We start from the raw sequence: 26481 nt of genomic DNA on the forward strand, positions 1-26481 counted from the left end.
AATAGATATATGTATATGTGTGAAAGAACCACATCTTGCACACCTAGAACAAACAAAACATTGTAATCAAGTTTGCTGTGATAAAAAATAAAAATTAAGTTAAAAATACCAACAAGAAGTAATGAGACACAAACTTAAAGGGCTTTTTCCTCTCACATTCCATTCTAATTTACAACCTAGAACACCACTTCCAGTAAGGCTCTGTTGCCCTAGTAACCAGATTTGGTAAAGGAGAAATGCTGCCGCCTTGTGGCCGATTCCCGCAAGAGCAGCTTTTAACCCACAGCTATTGGTCACTTACCATTCACAAGGACTCAGGGCTGTAAAGGACACCTGCCCTCAAAATTGTGCTGAGGTAAGGAATGGATAAAAAAAATTCAAAACAGGCAAAATTTTCAAGAAGATACTATGAAGAGGTAAGTTTTACTCACTCTCTTTTTAAAGAAAGGAAAATGGATAAAAGCTCAGCCTCAGGAAGTATTAGACTCATGCAATCTAATCTACAAAATGTTTTCAACTCGCACCGGTCGACTGACCATTGGCAAAACGTCTACAAACAATAAATGCTGAAGAGGTTTTAGAGAACTGTGTACCCTCTAGCTGCTGGTGAGATGTAAAAGGGTTAAACGCTAATAATGAAAACAGAAAGGAGCTGCGTTTAAAAGGAAAAATTGAGGTATCATTCAATCCAGCAGGTGCACCAATGGGCCTCTCACCTGAGAAGACCAGAATGAAGAAGACCCGGGCTGCAAAAGCTGCACTGCAGCCTTATTCACAATAGACAAGACAGTGAAGCAACCAAAATGTCCATCAACAGATGAAAGGATAAAGAAGAAGTGGTCCATGTACACAATGAAAACTAGCCATGGAAAACAATGAAACAGTGCTCTTTGAGGCACCATAGATGATCTGGGAGATAATCACAGAACATGAGGTAAGTCGGAAAGTAAAAGTCCTATATCCTATGATATCACTTATAGGCGTTATCTAATAACTGACACAAAGGAACATATTTCCACAGAGAAAGTCAATCACAGACTTATTAAAAAAAAAAACTATGCTTATCTAAAAGGAAAGGTGGGGGAAATGGATAAATGAAGATTAGTCTTACCATATGTATGCAAATACATATGATATACATATATCAAAAAGACTGACCATATAGCAAGGAAGGTTTACGGAACACTCTGTAATAATTTACACGGGAAGAGGATCTCTACATAAATAGGTATATAGAATATGTAGATGAACCAGAGTGTTTACACCTTGGACAAGCAACATTCTAACCATTACCCCAATTGAAAAAATTAAAACAACCAACTAGGAGTAATGAGACATAAACTTATGGGGGGTTTTCCTGGCACATTCCATTCAAATTTACAACCTAGGCAAATGACTTCCAGAACGGCTCTGCTGCCCTAGTACCCAGATTTGGGAATGGAGAAATGCTGCATCCTTGTGGTCGTTTCCCACAACAGCAGCTTTAAACCCACTGCAAAAGGTCACTAAATATTCACCAATTGCAGGTCTGTAAATGACACCGGCCCACCAAAAAATTCTGAGGTCGAAAATCAACCAAAAAATTCTAGAGTGCAACCTCCCAAAAAGAAAATTTGAAGAGGTATATTATACTAACCCTTTTTTGCTTTTTTCTTTTAACAGAAAAGAAAAAGCCATGGAGAAATGATGAATTGTAGGAATTTTTAGAGACATGTAAACCCAAATTACAAAAGCCTATCAGCTCACACCAGTGAGAATGGCCATCAACAAAAATGCTGCAAACAATAAATGCTGACGTGATTGTGGAGAAATGCATACCCTCGATTCTAAGGGGGACATGGTAAGAGCCACTAATGAAAGCACAATTGAGGTGCCTTGGAAAGGTAAACGTTGAGCTACCATACCAGTCAATCAATCATACCCACTGCTGGGTCTATCACCTGAGAAAATGAAAATCAAAAATCACAGGCTGGCAATCCTGCACTCCAGCAATATTTACCATAGGCAACACTTGGAAGCAACGAAAATGTGCATCAACAAAGGAATGCACCAAGAAGAAGTGGTCCATGTACACAATGGAATATTAGCCATGGAAAACATTGAAGCACTGCTCTTTGAGGCACCATACATGAGCCTGGAGATAATCTCAAAACATGAAGTAGGACGGAAGGCAAAACACCTATATCCTATCTTATCACTTATGGCATTATCTAATAACTGACACAGATGAACATATTTCCAAAGAGAAAGACACTCACAGGCTTAGAAAACAAACTATGCTCATCTGAAAGGAAAGGAGGGGGGAAATTGAGAAATGAAGATTAGTGTTACTATACAAATACACATACATATTACATACATGTATCAAAAAGACCGAACATATAGCAAGGGAGGTCGACGGAACACTGTAATATTTTACATGGGAAGAGGATCTGTACATTAATAGACATACATAATGTACAATGAACCAGATTGTGTACACCTAGGACAAACAATATTCTATACTTTACCCAGATTAAAAAAATTTTAAAAACCAAGAAGAAGTAATGAGACATAAACTTATGCGGATTTCTCCTGGCAAACTCCATTCTAATTTGCAATCTAGGACAATGACTTCCAGAAAGGCTCTGCTGCCCTAGTACCCAGATTGGGGAATGGAGAAATGCTACCTCCTTGTGGCCGTTTCCCACAACAGCAGCTTTGAACCCACTGCAAAAGGTCACTAAATTTTCACCAACTTGCAGTTCTGTAAATGGCACCTGCCCTCCAGAAAATTTCTGGGGTCAAAAATCGACCAAAAAAGTCAGAAGAGGGCAACCTTCGAAGAAGACAATTTCAAGAGCTATATTGTACTCACGGTTTTTTCTTTTAAGAGAAAAGAAAAAAGCATAGGAATATGACGAATTTTAAAAATTTTAATGACATGCATACCCATATTACACAAACCTATCAGCTCACAGCAGTCAGAATGGCCATTAGGAAAAATGCTGCAAAAAACAAATGGTGAAGGGAGTGTGGAGAAATGCGTACCCTCGGTTGTAAGGGGGGGCATGTAAAGAGCCACTAATGAAAACACAGTGTAGGTGCTTTGGAAAGGGAAACATTGAGCTACCAGTCAATCAAACACAACCACTGCTTGGCCTATCACCTGAAAAAATGAGAATCCAAAAGTCACAGGCTGGCACACCTGTACGCCAGCAAGATTTACCATAGCCAGCACTTGGAAGCAATGAAAATGTCCATCAACCGAGGAATGCACCAAGAAGAAGTGGTCCACGTACACAATGGAATATTACTCTAATAATAAATATAAACTCAATTTAAAAACAAACAAAAGCAAGGAGACATCAACATTTGTGGGTTTATCCGGGCACATTGCACTCTAATTATAACCGAAGAACACCACTGGCCGGTAGGTCTGTTTCCCTAGTACCAGCAAGGGGAACGTAGAAAGGCTGCCGCTCTTTGGCCGATACCTGCAAAAGCAGGTTTAAAGCCTGAGCTAATGGTCACTTCATATGAACAAGTACTGCAGGGCTGTAAATGAAACCTGCCCTCAAAATGTCTTGAGGGAGATAATGGCCAAAATATTTCAAATGGTGACACATACTTTAAGAAAACACTTTGAAGAAATAAGCTCTAATCACAGCTGGAAAAATAAAAAGGACATGTCTTAAAGCTCAATTTCTACGCATTATGAGACACATGCAAATTCAACCACAAAGAGGTATCAGCTCACACCACTCAGAATAACCATCAGCAAAAACTACAAAGAATAAATGCTGAAGGTGCTGGGAAGAAATACATAACCTCCACTTTAAGTGGGACGTAACCTGGAAAGAGCCACTAAGGAGGACAGAACAGAGGTGCCTTTAAAAGGTAAACATTGAGCTACCATATGATCCAGCAGACCTATTCCTGGACCTATAAACTAAGAAGACAGAATTGGAAGGACACAGGCACGCAGATCTGCATTGCATAGTATTACAATAGCCAAGATATGGAAGTAACCAGAAAGTCCACCGACAGATGGGTGGACAAAGAAGAACTGCTACCTGTACAGATGGAATATGAGCTAGTGAAAAAATGAAACAATGCCATTTGCAGCACCATAGATGAGTCTAGAAGTAATCACGCAATTTGGAGTAAGTGAGAAAGAGAAAGACACACATCCTATCATATCACATATAGGGGTTACCTAAAAAATGATACGAACAAAGATATTTCCACAGAGAAACACTATCATAGATTCATTAAAAAAACTTATGGTTCACCAAATAGAAAGGTGTGAGGATTGGATACATTACCATATTGAGGTTAACAGAGAGATACAAACACATGTGAAATATATAATCACCAAAGACCTACGCAATACCAAGAGAAGACTACTCAACATTGTGTCATAACCTACATGGGAAAAGGATCCGAAGAAGAATAGATATATGTATATGTGTGAAAGAACCATATCTTGCACACCTAGAACAAACAAAACATTGTAATCAAGTTTGCTGTGATAAAAAATAAAAATTAAGTTAAAAATACCAACAAGAAGTAATGAGACACAAACTTAAAGGGCTTTTTCCTCTCACATTCCATTCTAATTTACAACCTAGAACACCACTTCCAGTAAGGCTCTGTTGCCCTAGTAACCAGGTTTGGTAAAGGAGAAATGCTGCCGCCTTGTGGCCGATTCCCGCAAGAGCAGCTTTTAACCCACAGCTAATGGTCACTTACCATTCACAAGGACTCAGGGCTGTAAAGGACACCTGCCCTCAAAATTGTGCTGAGGTAGGGAATGGATAAAAAAAATTCAAAACAGGCAAAATTTTCAAGAAGATACTATGAAGAGGTAAGTTTTACTCACTCTCTTTTTAAAGAAAGGAAAATGGATAAAAGCTCAGCCTCAGGAAGTATTAGACTCATGCAATCTAATCTACAAAATGTTTTCAACTCGCACCGGTCGACTGACCATTGGCAAAACGTCTACAAACAATAAATGCTGAAGAGGTTTTAGAGAACTGTGTACCCTCTAGCTGCTGGTGAGATGTAAAAGGGTTAAACGCTAATAATGAAAACAGAAAGGAGCTGCGTTTAAAAGGAAAAATTGAGGTATCATTCAATCCAGCAGGTGCACCAATGGGCCTCTCACCTGAGAAGACCAGAATGAAGAAGACCCGGGCTGCAAAAGCTGCACTGCAGCCTTATTCACAATAGACAAGACAGTGAAGCAACCAAAATGTCCATCAACAGATGAAAGGATAAAGAAGAAGTGGTCCATGTACACAATGAAAACTAGCCATGGAAAACAATGAAACAGTGCTCTTTGAGGCACCATAGATGATCTGGGAGATAATCACAGAACATGAGGTAAGTCGGAAAGTAAAAGTCCTATACCCTATGATATCACTTATAGGCGTTATCTAATAACTGACACAAAGGAACATATTTCCACAGAGAAAGTCAATCACAGACTTATTAAAAAAAAAAACTATGCTTATCTAAAAGGAAAGGTGGGGGAAATGGATAAATGAAGATTAGTCTTACCATATGTATGCAAATACATATGATATACATATATCAAAAAGACTGACCATATAGCAAGGAAGGTTTACGGAACACTCTGTAATAATTTACACGGGAAGAGGATCTCTACATAAATAGGTATATAGAATATGTAGATGAACCAGAGTGTTTACACCTTGGACAAGCAACATTCTAACCATTACCCCAATTGAAAAAATTAAAACAACCAACTAGGAGTAATGAGACATAAACTTATGGGGGGTTTTCCTGGCACATTCCATTCAAATTTACAACCTAGGCAAACGACTTCCAGAACGGCTCTGCTGCCCTAGTACCCAGATTTGGGAATGGAGAAATGCTGCATCCTTGTGGTCGTTTCCCACAACAGCAGCTTTAAACCCACTGCAAAAGGTCACTAAATATTCACCAATTGCAGGTCTGTAAATGACACCGGCCCACCAAAAAATTCTGAGGTCGAAAATCAACCAAAAAATTCTAGAGTGCAACCTCCCAAAAAGAAAATTTGAAGAGGTATATTATACTAACCCTTTTTTGCTTTTTTCTTTTAACAGAAAAGAAAAAGCCATGGAGAAATGATGAATTGTAGGAATTTTTAGAGACATGTAAACCCAAATTACAAAAGCCTATCAGCTCACACCAGTGAGAATGGCCATCAACAAAAATGCTGCAAACAATAAATGCTGACGTGATTGTGGAGAAATGCATACCCTCGATTCTAAGGGGGACATGGTAAGAGCCACTAATGAAAGCACAATTGAGGTGCCTTGGAAAGGTAAACGTTGAGCTACCATACCAGTCAATCAATCATACCCACTGCTGGGTCTATCACCTGAGAAAATGAAAATCAAAAATCACAGGCTGGCAATCCTGCACTCCAGCAATATTTACCATAGGCAACACTTGGAAGCAACGAAAATGTCCATCAACAAAGGAATGCACCAAGAAGAAGTGGTCCATGTACACAATGGAATATTAGCCATGGAAAACATTGAAGCACTGCTCTTTGAGGCACCATACATGAGCCTGGAGATAATCTCAAAACATGAAGTAGGACGGAAGGCAAAACACCTATATCCTATCTTATCACTTATGGCATTATCTAATAACTGACACAGATGAACATATTTCCAAAGAGAAAGACACTCACAGGCTTAGAAAACAAACTATGCTCATCTGAAAGGAAAGGAGGGGGGAAATTGAGAAATGAAGATTAGTGTTACTATACAAATACACATACATATTACATACATGTATCAAAAAGACCGAACATATAGCAAGGGAGGTCGACGGAACACTGTAATATTTTACATGGGAAGAGGATCTGTACATTAATAGACATACATAATGTACAATGAACCAGATTGTGTACACCTAGGACAAACAATATTCTATACTTTACCCAGATTAAAAAAATTTTAAAAACCAAGAAGAAGTAATGAGACATAAACTTATGCGGATTTCTCCTGGCAAACTCCATTCTAATTTGCAATCTAGGACAATGACTTCCAGAAAGGCTCTGCTGCCCTAGTACCCAGATTGGGGAATGGAGAAATGCTACCTCCTTGTGGCCGTTTCCCACAACAGCAGCTTTGAACCCACTGCAAAAGGTCACTAAATTTTCACCAACTTGCAGTTCTGTAAATGGCACCTGCCCTCCAGAAAATTTCTGGGGTCAAAAATCGACCAAAAAAGTCAGAAGAGGGCAACCTTCGAAGAAGACAATTTCAAGAGCTATATTGTACTCACGGTTTTTTCTTTTAAGAGAAAAGAAAAAAGCATAGGAATATGACGAATTTTAAAAATTTTAATGACATGCATACCCATATTACACAAACCTATCAGCTCACAGCAGTCAGAATGGCCATTAGGAAAAATGCTGCAAAAAACAAATGGTGAAGGGAGTGTGGAGAAATGCGTACCCTCGGTTGTAAGGGGGGGCATGTAAAGAGCCACTAATGAAAACACAGTGTAGGTGCTTTGGAAAGGGAAACATTGAGCTACCAGTCAATCAAACACAACCACTGCTTGGCCTATCACCTGAAAAAATGAGAATCCAAAAGTCACAGGCTGGCACACCTGTACGCCAGCAAGATTTACCATAGCCAGCACTTGGAAGCAATGAAAATGTCCATCAACCGAGGAATGCACCAAGAAGAAGTGGTCCACGTACACAATGGAATATTACTCTAATAATAAATATAAACTCAATTTAAAAACAAACAAAAGCAAGGAGACATCAACATTTGTGGGTTTATCCGGGCACATTGCACTCTAATTATAACCGAAGAACACCACTGGCCGGTAGGTCTGTTTCCCTAGTACCAGCAAGGGGAACGTAGAAAGGCTGCCGCTCTTTGGCCGATACCTGCAAAAGCAGGTTTAAAGCCTGAGCTAATGGTCACTTCATATGAACAAGTACTGCAGGGCTGTAAATGAAACCTGCCCTCAAAATGTCTTGAGGGAGATAATGGCCAAAATATTTCAAATGGTGACACATACTTTAAGAAAACACTTTGAAGAAATAAGCTCTAATCACAGCTGGAAAAATAAAAAGGACATGTCTTAAAGCTCAATTTCTACGCATTATGAGACACATGCAAATTCAACCACAAAGAGGTATCAGCTCACACCACTCAGAATAACCATCAGCAAAAACTACAAAGAATAAATGCTGAAGGTGCTGGGAAGAAATACATAACCTCCACTTTAAGTGGGACGTAACCTGGAAAGAGCCACTAAGGAGGACAGAACAGAGGTGCCTTTAAAAGGTAAACATTGAGCTACCATATGATCCAGCAGACCTATTCCTGGACCTATAAACTAAGAAGACAGAATTGGAAGGACACAGGCACGCAGATCTGCATTGCATAGTATTACAATAGCCAAGATATGGAAGTAACCAGAAAGTCCACCGACAGATGGGTGGACAAAGAAGAACTGCTACCTGTACAGATGGAATATGAGCTAGTGAAAAAATGAAACAATGCCATTTGCAGCACCATAGATGAGTCTAGAAGTAATCACGCAATTTGGAGTAAGTGAGAAAGAGAAAGACACACATCCTATCATATCACATATAGGGGTTACCTAAAAAATGATACGAACAAAGATATTTCCACAGAGAAACACTATCATAGATTCATTAAAAAAACTTATGGTTCACCAAATAGAAAGGTGTGAGGATTGGATACATTACCATATTGAGGTTAACAGAGAGATACAAACACATGTGAAATATATAATCACCAAAGACCTACGCAATACCAAGAGAAGACTACTCAACATTGTGTCATAACCTACATGGGAAAAGGATCCGAAGAAGAATAGATATATGTATATGTGTGAAAGAACCACATCTTGCACACCTAGAACAAACAAAACATTGTAATCAAGTTTGCTGTGATAAAAAATAAAAATTAAGTTAAAAATACCAACAAGAAGTAATGAGACACAAACTTAAAGGGCTTTTTCCTCTCACATTCCATTCTAATTTACAACCTAGAACACCACTTCCAGTAAGGCTCTGTTGCCCTAGTAACCAGATTTGGTAAAGGAGAAATGCTGCCGCCTTGTGGCCGATTCCCGCAAGAGCAGCTTTTAACCCACAGCTAATGGTCACTTACCATTCACAAGGACTCAGGGCTGTAAAGGACACCTGCCCTCAAAATTGTGCTGAGGTAGGGAATGGATAAAAAAAATTCAAAACAGGCAAAATTTTCAAGAAGATACTATGAAGAGGTAAGTTTTACTCACTCTCTTTTTAAAGAAAGGAAAATGGATAAAAGCTCAGCCTCAGGAAGTATTAGACTCATGCAATCTAATCTACAAAATGTTTTCAACTCGCACCGGTCGACTGACCATTGGCAAAACGTCTACAAACAATAAATGCTGAAGAGGTTTTAGAGAACTGTGTACCCTCTAGCTGCTGGTGAGATGTAAAAGGGTTAAACGCTAATAATGAAAACAGAAAGGAGCTGCGTTTAAAAGGAAAAATTGAGGTATCATTCAATCCAGCAGGTGCACCAATGGGCCTCTCACCTGAGAAGACCAGAATGAAGAAGACCCGGGCTGCAAAAGCTGCACTGCAGCCTTATTCACAATAGACAAGACAGTGAAGCAACCAAAATGTCCATCAACAGATGAAAGGATAAAGAAGAAGTGGTCCATGTACACAATGAAAACTAGCCATGGAAAACAATGAAACAGTGCTCTTTGAGGCACCATAGATGATCTGGGAGATAATCACAGAACATGAGGTAAGTCGGAAAGTAAAAGTCCTATACCCTATGATATCACTTATAGGCGTTATCTAATAACTGACACAAAGGAACATATTTCCACAGAGAAAGTCAATCACAGACTTATTAAAAAAAAAAACTATGCTTATCTAAAAGGAAAGGTGGGGGAAATGGATAAATGAAGATTAGTCTTACCATATGTATGCAAATACATATGATATACATATATCAAAAAGACTGACCATATAGCAAGGAAGGTTTACGGAACACTCTGTAATAATTTACACGGGAAGAGGATCTCTACATAAATAGGTATATAGAATATGTAGATGAACCAGAGTGTTTACACCTTGGACAAGCAACATTCTAACCATTACCCCAATTGAAAAAATTAAAACAACCAACTAGGAGTAATGAGACATAAACTTATGGGGGGTTTTCCTGGCACATTCCATTCAAATTTACAACCTAGGCAAACGACTTCCAGAACGGCTCTGCTGCCCTAGTACCCAGATTTGGGAATGGAGAAATGCTGCATCCTTGTGGTCGTTTCCCACAACAGCAGCTTTAAACCCACTGCAAAAGGTCACTAAATATTCACCAATTGCAGGTCTGTAAATGACACCGGCCCACCAAAAAATTCTGAGGTCGAAAATCAACCAAAAAATTCTAGAGTGCAACCTCCCAAAAAGAAAATTTGAAGAGGTATATTATACTAACCCTTTTTTGCTTTTTTCTTTTAACAGAAAAGAAAAAGCCATGGAGAAATGATGAATTGTAGGAATTTTTAGAGACATGTAAACCCAAATTACAAAAGCCTATCAGCTCACACCAGTGAGAATGGCCATCAACAAAAATGCTGCAAACAATAAATGCTGACGTGATTGTGGAGAAATGCATACCCTCGATTCTAAGGGGGACATGGTAAGAGCCACTAATGAAAGCACAATTGAGGTGCCTTGGAAAGGTAAACGTTGAGCTACCATACCAGTCAATCAATCATACCCACTGCTGGGTCTATCACCTGAGAAAATGAAAATCAAAAATCACAGGCTGGCAATCCTGCACTCCAGCAATATTTACCATAGGCAACACTTGGAAGCAACGAAAATGTCCATCAACAAAGGAATGCACCAAGAAGAAGTGGTCCATGTACACAATGGAATATTAGCCATGGAAAACATTGAAGCACTGCTCTTTGAGGCACCATACATGAGCCTGGAGATAATCTCAAAACATGAAGTAGGACGGAAGGCAAAACACCTATATCCTATCTTATCACTTATGGCATTATCTAATAACTGACACAGATGAACATATTTCCAAAGAGAAAGACACTCACAGGCTTAGAAAACAAACTATGCTCATCTGAAAGGAAAGGAGGGGGGAAATTGAGAAATGAAGATTAGTGTTACTATACAAATACACATACATATTACATACATGTATCAAAAAGACCGAACATATAGCAAGGGAGGTCGACGGAACACTGTAATATTTTACATGGGAAGAGGATCTGTACATTAATAGACATACATAATGTACAATGAACCAGATTGTGTACACCTAGGACAAACAATATTCTATACTTTACCCAGATTAAAAAAATTTTAAAAACCAAGAAGAAGTAATGAGACATAAACTTATGCGGATTTCTCCTGGCAAACTCCATTCTAATTTGCAATCTAGGACAATGACTTCCAGAAAGGCTCTGCTGCCCTAGTACCCAGATTGGGGAATGGAGAAATGCTACCTCCTTGTGGCCGTTTCCCACAACAGCAGCTTTGAACCCACTGCAAAAGGTCACTAAATTTTCACCAACTTGCAGTTCTGTAAATGGCACCTGCCCTCCAGAAAATTTCTGGGGTCAAAAATCGACCAAAAAAGTCAGAAGAGGGCAACCTTCGAAGAAGACAATTTCAAGAGCTATATTGTACTCACGGTTTTTTCTTTTAAGAGAAAAGAAAAAAGCATAGGAATATGATGAATTTTAAAAATTTTAATGACATGCATACCCATATTACACAAACCTATCAGCTCACAGCAGTCAGAATGGCCATTAGGAAAAATGCTGCAAAAAACAAATGGTGAAGGGAGTGTGGAGAAATGCGTACCCTCGGTTGTAAGGGGGGGCATGTAAAGAGCCACTAATGAAAACACAGTGTAGGTGCTTTGGAAAGGGAAACATTGAGCTACCAGTCAATCAAACACAACCACTGCTTGGCCTATCACCTGAAAAAATGAGAATCCAAAAGTCACAGGCTGGCACACCTGTACGCCAGCAAGATTTACCATAGCCAGCACTTGGAAGCAATGAAAATGTCCATCAACCGAGGAATGCACCAAGAAGAAGTGGTCCACGTACACAATGGAATATTACTCTAATAATAAATATAAACTCAATTTAAAAACAAACAAAAGCAAGGAGACATCAACATTTGTGGGTTTATCCGGGCACATTGCACTCTAATTATAACCGAAGAACACCACTGGCCGGTAGGTCTGTTTCCCTAGTACCAGCAAGGGGAACGTAGAAAGGCTGCCGCTCTTTGGCCGATACCTGCAAAAGCAGGTTTAAAGCCTGAGCTAATGGTCACTTCATATGAACAAGTACTGCAGGGCTGTAAATGAAACCTGCCCTCAAAATGTCTTGAGGGAGATAATGGCCAAAATATTTCAAATGGTGACACATACTTTAAGAAAACACTTTGAAGAAATAAGCTCTAATCACAGCTGGAAAAATAAAAAGGACATGTCTTAAAGCTCAATTTCTACGCATTATGAGACACATGCAAATTCAACCACAAAGAGGTATCAGCTCACACCACTCAGAATAACCATCAGCAAAAACTACAAAGAATAAATGCTGAAGGTGCTGGGAAGAAATACATAACCTCCACTTTAAGTGGGACGTAACCTGGAAAGAGCCACTAAGGAGGACAGAACAGAGGTGCCTTTAAAAGGTAAACATTGAGCTACCATATGATCCAGCAGACCTATTCCTGGACCTATAAACTAAGAAGACAGAATTGGAAGGACACAGGCACGCAGATCTGCATTGCATAGTATTACAATAGCCAAGATATGGAAGTAACCAGAAAGTCCACCGACAGATGGGTGGACAAAGAAGAACTGCTACCTGTACAGATGGAATATGAGCTAGTGAAAAAATGAAACAATGCCATTTGCAGCACCATAGATGAGTCTAGAAGTAATCACGCAATTTGGAGTAAGTGAGAAAGAGAAAGACACACATCCTATCATATCACATATAGGGGTTACCTAAAAAATGATACGAACAAAGATATTTCCACAGAGAAACACTATCATAGATTCATTAAAAAAACTTATGGTTCACCAAATAGAAAGGTGTGAGGATTGGATACATTACCATATTGAGGTTAACAGAGAGATACAAACACATGTGAAATATATAATCACCAAAGACCTACGCAATACCAAGAGAAGACTACTCAACATTGTGTCATAACCTACATGGGAAAAGGATCCGAAGAAGAATAGATATATGTATATGTGTGAAAGAACCATATCTTGCACACCTAGAACAAACAAAACATTGTAATCAAGTTTGCTGTGATAAAAAATAAAAATTAAGTTAAAAATACCAACAAGAAGTAATGAGACACAAACTTAAAGGGCTTTTTCCTCTCACATTCCATTCTAATTTACAACCTAGAACACCACTTCCAGTAAGGCTCTGTTGCCCTAGTAACCAGATTTGGTAAAGGAGAAATGCTGCCGCCTTGTGGCCGATTCCCGCAAGAGCAGCTTTTAACCCACAGCTAATGGTCACTTACCATTCACAAGGACTCAGGGCTGTAAAGGACACCTGCCCTCAAAATTGTGCTGAGGTAGGGAATGGATAAAAAAAATTCAAAACAGGCAAAATTTTCAAGAAGATACTATGAAGAGGTAAGTTTTACTCACTCTCTTTTTAAAGAAAGGAAAATGGATAAAAGCTCAGCCTCAGGAAGTATTAGACTCATGCAATCTAATCTACAAAATGTTTTCAACTCGCACCGGTCGACTGACCATTGGCAAAACGTCTACAAACAATAAATGCTGAAGAGGTTTTAGAGAACTGTGTACCCTCTAGCTGCTGGTGAGATGTAAAAGGGTTAAACGCTAATAATGAAAACAGAAAGGAGCTGCGTTTAAAAGGAAAAATTGAGGTATCATTCAATCCAGCAGGTGCACCAATGGGCCTCTCACCTGAGAAGACCAGAATGAAGAAGACCCGGGCTGCAAAAGCTGCACTGCAGCCTTATTCACAATAGACAAGACAGTGAAGCAACCAAAATGTCCATCAACAGATGAAAGGATAAAGAAGAAGTGGTCCATGTACACAATGAAAACTAGCCATGGAAAACAATGAAACAGTGCTCTTTGAGGCACCATAGATGATCTGGGAGATAATCACAGAACATGAGGTAAGTCGGAAAGTAAAAGTCCTATACCCTATGATATCACTTATAGGCGTTATCTAATAACTGACACAAAGGAACATATTTCCACAGAGAAAGTCAATCACAGACTTATTAAAAAAAAAAACTATGCTTATCTAAAAGGAAAGGTGGGGGAAATGGATAAATGAAGATTAGTCTTACCATATGTATGCAAATACATATGATATACATATATCAAAAAGACTGACCATATAGCAAGGAAGGTTTACGGAACACTCTGTAATAATTTACACGGGAAGAGGATCTCTACATAAATAGGTATATAGAATATGTAGATGAACCAGAGTGTTTACACCTTGGACAAGCAACATTCTAACCATTACCCCAATTGAAAAAATTAAAACAACCAACTAGGAGTAATGAGACATAAACTTATGGGGGGTTTTCCTGGCACATTCCATTCAAATTTACAACCTAGGCAAACGACTTCCAGAACGGCTCTGCTGCCCTAGTACCCAGATTTGGGAATGGAGAAATGCTGCATCCTTGTGGTCGTTTCCCACAACAGCAGCTTTAAACCCACTGCAAAAGGTCACTAAATATTCACCAATTGCAGGTCTGTAAATGACACCGGCCCACCAAAAAATTCTGAGGTCGAAAATCAACCAAAAAATTCTAGAGTGCAACCTCCCAAAAAGAAAATTTGAAGAGGTATATTATACTAACCCTTTTTTGCTTTTTTCTTTTAACAGAAAAGAAAAAGCCATGGAGAAATGATGAATTGTAGGAATTTTTAGAGACATGTAAACCCAAATTACAAAAGCCTATCAGCTCACACCAGTGAGAATGGCCATCAACAAAAATGCTGCAAACAATAAATGCTGACGTGATTGTGGAGAAATGCATACCCTCGATTCTAAGGGGGACATGGTAAGAGCCACTAATGAAAGCACAATTGAGGTGCCTTGGAAAGGTAAACGTTGAGCTACCATACCAGTCAATCAATCATACCCACTGCTGGGTCTATCACCTGAGAAAATGAAAATCAAAAATCACAGGCTGGCAATCCTGCACTCCAGCAATATTTACCATAGGCAACACTTGGAAGCAACGAAAATGTCCATCAACAAAGGAATGCACCAAGAAGAAGTGGTCCATGTACACAATGGAATATTAGCCATGGAAAACATTGAAGCACTGCTCTTTGAGGCACCATACATGAGCCTGGAGATAATCTCAAAACATGAAGTAGGACGGAAGGCAAAACACCTATATCCTATCTTATCACTTATGGCATTATCTAATAACTGACACAGATGAACATATTTCCAAAGAGAAAGACACTCACAGGCTTAGAAAACAAACTATGCTCATCTGAAAGGAAAGGAGGGGGGAAATTGAGAAATGAAGATTAGTGTTACTATACAAATACACATACATATTACATACATGTATCAAAAAGACCGAACATATAGCAAGGGAGGTCGACGGAACACTGTAATATTTTACATGGGAAGAGGATCTGTACATTAATAGACATACATAATGTACAATGAACCAGATTGTGTACACCTAGGACAAACAATATTCTATACTTTACCCAGATTAAAAAAATTTTAAAAACCAAGAAGAAGTAATGAGACATAAACTTATGCGGATTTCTCCTGGCAAACTCCATTCTAATTTGCAATCTAGGACAATGACTTCCAGAAAGGCTCTGCTGCCCTAGTACCCAGATTGGGGAATGGAGAAATGCTACCTCCTTGTGGCCGTTTCCCACAACAGCAGCTTTGAACCCACTGCAAAAGGTCACTAAATTTTCACCAACTTGCAGTTCTGTAAATGGCACCTGCCCTCCAGAAAATTTCTGGGGTCAAAAATCGACCAAAAAAGTCAGAAGAGGGCAACCTTCGAAGAAGACAATTTCAAGAGCTATATTGTACTCACGGTTTTTTCTTTTAAGAGAAAAGAAAAAAGCATAGGAATATGACGAATTTTAAAAATTTTAATGACATGCATACCCATATTACACAAACCTATCAGCTCACAGCAGTCAGAATGGCCATTAGGAAAAATGCTGCAAAAAACAAATGGTGAAGGGAGTGTGGAGAAATGCGTACCCTCGGTTGTAAGGGGGGGCATGTAAAGAGCCACTAATGAAAACACAGTGTAGGTGCTTTGGAAAGGGAAACATTGAGCTACCAGTCAATCAAACACAACCACTGCTTGGCCTATCACCTGAAAAAATGAGAATCCAAAAGTCACAGGCTGGCACACCTGTACGCCAGCAAGATTTACCATAGCCAGCACTTGGAAGCAATGAAAATGTCCATCAACCGAGGAATGCACCAAGAAGAAGTGGTCCACGTACACAATGGAATATTACTCTAATAATAAATATAAACTCAATTTAAAAACAAACAAAAGCAAGGAGACATCAACATTTGTGGGTTTATCCGGGCACATTGCACTCTAATTATAACCGAAGAACACCACTGGCCGGTAGGTCTGTTTCCCTAGTACCAGCAAGGGGAACGTAGAAAGGCTGCCGCTCTTTGGCCGATACCTGCAAAAGCAGGTTTAAAGCCTGAGCTAATGGTCACTTCATATGAACAAGTACTGCAGGGCTGTAAATGAAACCTGCCCTCAAAATGTCTTGAGGGAGATAATGGCCAAAATATTTCAAATGGTGACACATACTTTAAGAAAACACTTTGAAGAAATAAGCTCTAATCACAGCTGGAAAAATAAAAAGGACATGTCTTAAAGCTCAATTTCTACGCATTATGAGACACATGCAAATTCAACCACAAAGAGGTATCAGCTCACACCACTCAGAATAACCATCAGCAAAAACTACAAAGAATAAATGCTGAAGGTGCTGGGAAGAAATACATACCCTCCACTTTAAGTGGGACGTAACCTGGAAAGAGCCACTAAGGAGGACAGAACAGAGGTGCCTTTAAAAGGTAAACATTGAGCTACCATATGATCCAGCAGACCTATTCCTGGACCTATAAACTAAGAAGACAGAATTGGAAGGACACAGGCACGCAGATCTGCATTGCATAGTATTACAATAGCCAAGATATGGAAGTAACCAGAAAGTCCACCGACAGATGGGTGGACAAAGAAGAACTGCTACCTGTACAGATGGAATATGAGCTAGTGAAAAAATGAAACAATGCCATTTGCAGCACCATAGATGAGTCTAGAAGTAATCACGCAATTTGGAGTAAGTGAGAAAGAGAAAGACACACATCCTATCATATCACATATAGGGGTTACCTAAAAAATGATACGAACAAAGATATTTCCACAGAGAAACACTATCATAGATTCATTAAAAAAACTTATGGTTCACCAAATAGAAAGGTGTGAGGATTGGATACATTACCATATTGAGGTTAACAGAGAGATACAAACACATGTGAAATATATAATCACCAAAGACCTACGCAATACCAAGAGAAGACTACTCAACATTGTGTCATAACCTACATGGGAAAAGGATCCGAAGAAGAATAGATATATGTATATGTGTGAAAGAACCACATCTTGCACACCTAGAACAAACAAAACATTGTAATCAAGTTTGCTGTGATAAAAAATAAAAATTAAGTTAAAAATACCAACAAGAAGTAATGAGACATAAACTTAAAGGGCTTTTTCCTCTCACATTCCATTCTAATTTACAACCTAGAACACCACTTCCAGTAAGGCTCTGTTGCCCTAGTAACCAGGTTTGGTAAAGGAGAAATGCTGCCGCCTTGTGGCCGATTCCCGCAAGAGCAGCTTTTAACCCACAGCTAATGGTCACTTACCATTCACAAGGACTCAGGGCTGTAAAGGACACCTGCCCTCAAAATTGTGCTGAGGTAGGGAATGGATAAAAAAAATTCAAAACAGGCAAAATTTTCAAGAAGATACTATGAAGAGGTAAGTTTTACTCACTCTCTTTTTAAAGAAAGGAAAATGGATAAAAGCTCAGCCTCAGGAAGTATTAGACTCATGCAATCTAATCTACAAAATGTTTTCAACTCGCACCGGTCGACTGACCATTGGCAAAACGTCTACAAACAATAAATGCTGAAGAGGTTTTAGAGAACTGTGTACCCTCTAGCTGCTGGTGAGATGTAAAAGGGTTAAACGCTAATAATGAAAACAGAAAGGAGCTGCGTTTAAAAGGAAAAATTGAGGTATCATTCAATCCAGCAGGTGCACCAATGGGCCTCTCACCTGAGAAGACCAGAATGAAGAAGACCCGGGCTGCAAAAGCTGCACTGCAGCCTTATTCACAATAGACAAGACAGTGAAGCAACCAAAATGTCCATCAACAGATGAAAGGATAAAGAAGAAGTGGTCCATGTACACAATGAAAACTAGCCATGGAAAACAATGAAACAGTGCTCTTTGAGGCACCATAGATGATCTGGGAGATAATCACAGAACATGAGGTAAGTCGGAAAGTAAAAGTCCTATATCCTATGATATCACTTATAGGCGTTATCTAATAACTGACACAAAGGAACATATTTCCACAGAGAAAGTCAATCACAGACTTATTAAAAAAAAAAAAACTATGCTTATCTAAAAGGAAAGGTGGGGGAAATGGATAAATGAAGATTAGTCTTACCATATGTATGCAAATACATATGATATACATATATCAAAAAGACTGACCATATAGCAAGGAAGGTTTACGGAACACTCTGTAATAATTTACACGGGAAGAGGATCTCTACATAAATAGGTATATAGAATATGTAGATGAACCAGAGTGTTTACACCTTGGACAAGCAACATTCTAACCATTACCCCAATTGAAAAAATTAAAACAACCAACTAGGAGTAATGAGACATAAACTTATGGGGGGTTTTCCTGGCACATTCCATTCAAATTTACAACCTAGGCAAACGACTTCCAGAACGGCTCTGCTGCCCTAGTACCCAGATTTGGGAATGGAGAAATGCTGCATCCTTGTGGTCGTTTCCCACAACAGCAGCTTTAAACCCACTGCAAAAGGTCACTAAATATTCACCAATTGCAGGTCTGTAAATGACACCGGCCCACCAAAAAATTCTGAGGTCGAAAATCAACCAAAAAATTCTAGAGTGCAACCTCCCAAAAAGAAAATTTGAAGAGGTATATTATACTAACCCTTTTTTGCTTTTTTCTTTTAACAGAAAAGAAAAAGCCATGGAGAAATGATGAATTGTAGGAATTTTTAGAGACATGTAAACCCAAATTACAAAAGCCTATCAGCTCACACCAGTGAGAATGGCCATCAACAAAAATGCTGCAAACAATAAATGCTGACGTGATTGTGGAGAAATGCATACCCTCGATTCTAAGGGGGACATGGTAAGAGCCACTAATGAAAGCACAATTGAGGTGCCTTGGAAAGGTAAACGTTGAGCTACCATACCAGTCAATCAATCATACCCACTGCTGGGTCTATCACCTGAGAAAATGAAAATCAAAAATCACAGGCTGGCAATCCTGCACTCCAGCAATATTTACCATAGGCAACACTTGGAAGCAACGAAAATGTCCATCAACAAAGGAATGCACCAAGAAGAAGTGGTCCATGTACACAATGGAATATTAGCCATGGAAAACATTGAAGCACTGCTCTTTGAGGCACCATACATGAGCCTGGAGATAATCTCAAAACATGAAGTAGGACGGAAGGCAAAACACCTATATCCTATCTTATCACTTATGGCATTATCTAATAACTGACACAGATGAACATATTTCCAAAGAGAAAGACACTCACAGGCTTAGAAAACAAACTATGCTCATCTGAAAGGAAAGGAGGGGGGAAATTGAGAAATGAAGATTAGTGTTACTATACAAATACACATACATATTACATACATGTATCAAAAAGACCGAACATATAGCAAGGGAGGTCGACGGAACACTGTTAAATTTTACATGGGAAGAGGATCTGTACATTAATAGACATACATAATGTACAATGAACCAGATTGTGTACACCTAGGACAAACAATATTCTATACTTTACCCAGATTAAAAAAATTTTAAAAACCAAGAAGAAGTAATGAGACATAAACTTATGCGGATTTCTCCTGGCAAACTCCATTCTAATTTGCAATCTAGGACAATGACTTCCAGAAAGGCTCTGCTGCCCTAGTACCCAGATTGGGGAATGGAGAAATGCTACCTCCTTGTGGCCGTTTCCCACAACAGCAGCTTTGAACCCACTGCAAAAGGTCACTAAATTTTCACCAACTTGCAGTTCTGTAAATGGCACCTGCCCTCCAGAAAATTTCTGGGGTCAAAAATCGACCAAAAAAGTCAGAAGAGGGCAACCTTCGAAGAAGACAATTTCAAGAGCTATATTGTACTCACGGTTTTTTCTTTTAAGAGAAAAGAAAAAAGCATAGGAATATGACGAATTTTAAAAATTTTAATGACATGCATACCCATATTACACAAACCTATCAGCTCACAGCAGTCAGAATGGCCATTAGGAAAAATGCTGCAAAAAACAAATGGTGAAGGGAGTGTGGAGAAATGCGTACCCTCGGTTGTAAGGGGGGGCATGTAAAGAGCCACTAATGAAAACACAGTGTAGGTGCTTTGGAAAGGGAAACATTGAGCTACCAGTCAATCAAACACAACCACTGCTTGGCCTATCACCTGAAAAAATGAGAATCCAAAAGTCACAGGCTGGCACACCTGTACGCCAGCAAGATTTACCATAGCCAGCACTTGGAAGCAATGAAAATGTCCATCAACCGAGGAATGCACCAAGAAGAAGTGGTCCACGTACACAATGGAATATTACTCTAATAATAAATATAAACTCAATTTAAAAACAAACAAAAGCAAGGAGACATCAACATTTGTGGGTTTATCCGGGCACATTGCACTCTAATTATAACCGAAGAACACCACTGGCCGGTAGGTCTGTTTCCCTAGTACCAGCAAGGGGAAGGTAGAAAGGCTGCCGCTCTTTGGCCGATACCTGCAAAAGCAGGTTTAAAGCCTGAGCTAATGGTCACTTCATATGAACAAGTACTGCAGGGCTGTAAATGAAACCTGCCCTCAAAATGTCTTGAGGGAGATAATGGCCAAAATATTTCAAATGGTGACACATACTTTAAGAAAACACTTTGAAGAAATAAGCTCTAATCACAGCTGGAAAAATAAAAAGGACATGTCTTAAAGCTCAATTTCTACGCATTATGAGACACATGCAAATTCAACCACAAAGAGGTATCAGCTCACACCACTCAGAATAACCATCAGCAAAAACTACAAAGAATAAATGCTGAAGGTGCTGGGAAGAAATACATACCCTCCACTTTAAGTGGGACGTAACCTGGAAAGAGCCACTAAGGAGGACAGAACAGAGGTGCCTTTAAAAGGTAAACATTGAGCTACCATATGATCCAGCAGACCTATTCCTGGACCTATAAACTAAGAAGACAGAATTGGAAGGACACAGGCACGCAGATCTGCATTGCATAGTATTACAATAGCCAAGATATGGAAGTAACCAGAAAGTCCACCGACAGATGGGTGGACAAAGAAGAACTGCTACCTGTACAGATGGAATATGAGCTAGTGAAAAAATGAAACAATGCCATTTGCAGCACCATAGATGAGTCTAGAAGTAATCACGCAATTTGGAGTAAGTGAGAAAGAGAAAGACACACATCCTATCATATCACATATAGGGGTTACCTAAAAAATGATACGAACAAAGATATTTCCACAGAGAAACACTATCATAGATTCATTAAAAAAACTTATGGTTCACCAAATAGAAAGGTGTGAGGATTGGATACATTACCATATTGAGGTTAACAGAGAGATACAAACACATGTGAAATATATAATCACCAAAGACCTACGCAATACCAAGAGAAGACTACTCAACATTGTGTCATAACCTACATGGGAAAAGGATCCGAAGAAGAATAGATATATGTATATGTGTGAAAGAACCACATCTTGCACACCTAGAACAAACAAAACATTGTAATCAAGTTTGCTGTGATAAAAAATAAAAATTAAGTTAAAAATACCAACAAGAAGTAATGAGACACAAACTTAAAGGGCTTTTTCCTCTCACATTCCATTCTAATTTACAACCTAGAACACCACTTCCAGTAAGGCTCTGTTGCCCTAGTAACCAGGTTTGGTAAAGGAGAAATGCTGCCGCCTTGTGGCCGATTCCCGCAAGAGCAGCTTTTAACCCACAGCTAATGGTCACTTACCATTCACAAGGACTCAGGGCTGTAAAGGACACCTGCCCTCAAAATTGTGCTGAGGTAGGGAATGGATAAAAAAAATTCAAAACAGGCAAAATTTTCAAGAAGATACTATGAAGAGGTAAGTTTTACTCACTCTCTTTTTAAAGAAAGGAAAATGGATAAAAGCTCAGCCTCAGGAAGTATTAGACTCATGCAATCTAATCTACAAAATGTTTTCAACTCGCACCGGTCGACTGACCATTGGCAAAACGTCTACAAACAATAAATGCTGAAGAGGTTTTAGAGAACTGTGTACCCTCTAGCTGCTGGTGAGATGTAAAAGGGTTAAACGCTAATAATGAAAACAGAAAGGAGCTGCGTTTAAAAGGAAAAATTGAGGTATCATTCAATCCAGCAGGTGCACCAATGGGCCTCTCACCTGAGAAGACCAGAATGAAGAAGACCCGGGCTGCAAAAGCTGCACTGCAGCCTTATTCACAATAGACAAGACAGTGAAGCAACCAAAATGTCCATCAACAGATGAAAGGATAAAGAAGAAGTGGTCCATGTACACAATGAAAACTAGCCATGGAAAACAATGAAACAGTGCTCTTTGAGGCACCATAGATGATCTGGGAGATAATCACAGAACATGAGGTAAGTCGGAAAGTAAAAGTCCTATATCCTATGATATCACTTATAGGCGTTATCTAATAACTGACACAAAGGAACATATTTCCACAGAGAAAGTCAATCACAGACTTATTAAAAAAAAAAAAACTATGCTTATCTAAAAGGAAAGGTGGGGGAAATGGATAAATGAAGATTAGTCTTACCATATGTATGCAAATACATATGATATACATATATCAAAAAGACTGACCATATAGCAAGGAAGGTTTACGGAACACTCTGTAATAATTTACACGGGAAGAGGATCTCTACATAAATAGGTATATAGAATATGTAGATGAACCAGAGTGTTTACACCTTGGACAAGCAACATTCTAACCATTACCCCAATTGAAAAAATTAAAACAACCAACTAGGAGTAATGAGACATAAACTTATGGGGGGTTTTCCTGGCACATTCCATTCAAATTTACAACCTAGGCAAACGACTTCCAGAACGGCTCTGCTGCCCTAGTACCCAGATTTGGGAATGGAGAAATGCTGCATCCTTGTGGTCGTTTCCCACAACAGCAGCTTTAAACCCACTGCAAAAGGTCACTAAATATTCACCAATTGCAGGTCTGTAAATGACACCGGCCCACCAAAAAATTCTGAGGTCGAAAATCAACCAAAAAATTCTAGAGTGCAACCTCCCAAAAAGAAAATTTGAAGAGATATATTATACTAACCCTTTTTTGCTTTTTTCTTTTAACAGAAAAGAAAAAGCCATGGAGAAATGATGAATTGTAGGAATTTTTAGAGACATGTAAACCCAAATTACAAAAGCCTATCAGCTCACACCAGTGAGAATGGCCATCAACAAAAATGCTGCAAACAATAAATGCTGACGTGATTGTGGAGAAATGCATACCCTCGATTCTAAGGGGGACATGGTAAGAGCCACTAATGAAAGCACAATTGAGGTGCCTTGGAAAGGTAAACGTTGAGCTACCATACCAGTCAATCAATCATACCCACTGCTGGGTCTATCACCTGAGAAAATGAAAATCAAAAATCACAGGCTGGCAATCCTGCACTCCAGCAATATTTACCATAGGCAACACTTGGAAGCAACGAAAATGTCCATCAACAAAGGAATGCACCAAGAAGAAGTGGTCCATGTACACAATGGAATATTAGCCATGGAAAACATTGAAGCACTGCTCTTTGAGGCACCATACATGAGCCTGGAGATAATCTCAAAACATGAAGTAGGACGGAAGGCAAAACACCTATATCCTATCTTATCACTTATGGCATTATCTAATAACTGACACAGATGAACATATTTCCAAAGAGAAAGACACTCACAGGCTTAGAAAACAAACTATGCTCATCTGAAAGGAAAGGAGGGGGGAAATTGAGAAATGAAGATTAGTGTTACTATACAAATACACATACATATTACATACATGTATCAAAAAGACCGAACATATAGCAAGGGAGGTCGACGGAACACTGTAATATTTTACATGGGAAGAGGATCTGTACATTAATAGACATACATAATGTACAATGAACCAGATTGTGTACACCTAGGACAAACAATATTCTATACTTTACCCAGATTAAAAAAATTTTAAAAACCAAGAAGAAGTAATGAGACATAAACTTATGCGGATTTCTCCTGGCAAACTCCATTCTAATTTGCAATCTAGGACAATGACTTCCAGAAAGGCTCTGCTGCCCTAGTACCCAGATTGGGGAATGGAGAAATGCTACCTCCTTGTGGCCGTTTCCCACAACAGCAGCTTTGAACCCACTGCAAAAGGTCACTAAATTTTCACCAACTTGCAGTTCTGTAAATGGCACCTGCCCTCCAGAAAATTTCTGGGGTCAAAAATCGACCAAAAAAGTCAGAAGAGGGCAACCTTCGAAGAAGACAATTTCAAGAGCTATATTGTACTCACGGTTTTTTCTTTTAAGAGAAAAGAAAAAAGCATAGGAATATGACGAATTTTAAAAATTTTAATGACATGCATACCCATATTACACAAACCTATCAGCTCACAGCAGTCAGAATGGCCATTAGGAAAAATGCTGCAAAAAACAAATGGTGAAGGGAGTGTGGAGAAATGCGTACCCTCGGTTGTAAGGGGGGGCATGTAAAGAGCCACTAATGAAAACACAGTGTAGGTGCTTTGGAAAGGGAAACATTGAGCTACCAGTCAATCAAACACAACCACTGCTTGGCCTATCACCTGAAAAAATGAGAATCCAAAAGTCACAGGCTGGCACACCTGTACGCCAGCAAGATTTACCATAGCCAGCACTTGGAAGCAATGAAAATGTCCATCAACCGAGGAATGCACCAAGAAGAAGTGGTCCACGTACACAATGGAATATTACTCTAATAATAAATATAAACTCAATTTAAAAACAAACAAAAGCAAGGAGACATCAACATTTGTGGGTTTATCCGGGCACATTGCACTCTAATTATAACCGAAGAACACCACTGGCCGGTAGGTCTGTTTCCCTAGTACCAGCAAGGGGAAGGTAGAAAGGCTGCCGCTCTTTGGCCGATACCTGCAAAAGCAGGTTTAAAGCCTGAGCTAATGGTCACTTCATATGAACAAGTACTGCAGGGCTGTAAATGAAACCTGCCCTCAAAATGTCTTGAGGGAGATAATGGCCAAAATATTTCAAATGGTGACACATACTTTAAGAAAACACTTTGAAGAAATAAGCTCTAATCACAGCTGGAAAAATAAAAAGGACATGTCTTAAAGCTCAATTTCTACGCATTATGAGACACATGCAAATTCAACCACAAAGAGGTATCAGCTCACACCACTCAGAATAACCATCAGCAAAAACTACAAAGAATAAATGCTGAAGGTGCTGGGAAGAAATACATACCCTCCACTTTAAGTGGGACGTAACCTGGAAAGAGCCACTAAGGAGGACAGAACAGAGGTGCCTTTAAAAGGTAAACATTGAGCTACCATATGATCCAGCAGACCTATTCCTGGACCTATAAACTAAGAAGACAGAATTGGAAGGACACAGGCACGCAGATCTGCATTGCATAGTATTACAATAGCCAAGATATGGAAGTAACCAGAAAGTCCACCGACAGATGGGTGGACAAAGAAGAACTGCTACCTGTACAGATGGAATATGAGCTAGTGAAAAAATGAAACAATGCCATTTGCAGCACCATAGATGAGTCTAGAAGTAATCACGCAATTTGGAGTAAGTGAGAAAGAGAAAGACACACATCCTATCATATCACATATAGGGGTTACCTAAAAAATGATACGAACAAAGATATTTCCACAGAGAAACACTATCATAGATTCATTAAAAAAACTTATGGTTCACCAAATAGAAAGGTGTGAGGATTGGATACATTACCATAT

This window comes from Balaenoptera physalus (genome assembly GCF_965194825.1).
Source record: "Balaenoptera physalus genome assembly, chromosome: 5".
Lineage (NCBI taxonomy): Eukaryota > Metazoa > Chordata > Mammalia > Artiodactyla > Balaenopteridae > Balaenoptera > Balaenoptera physalus.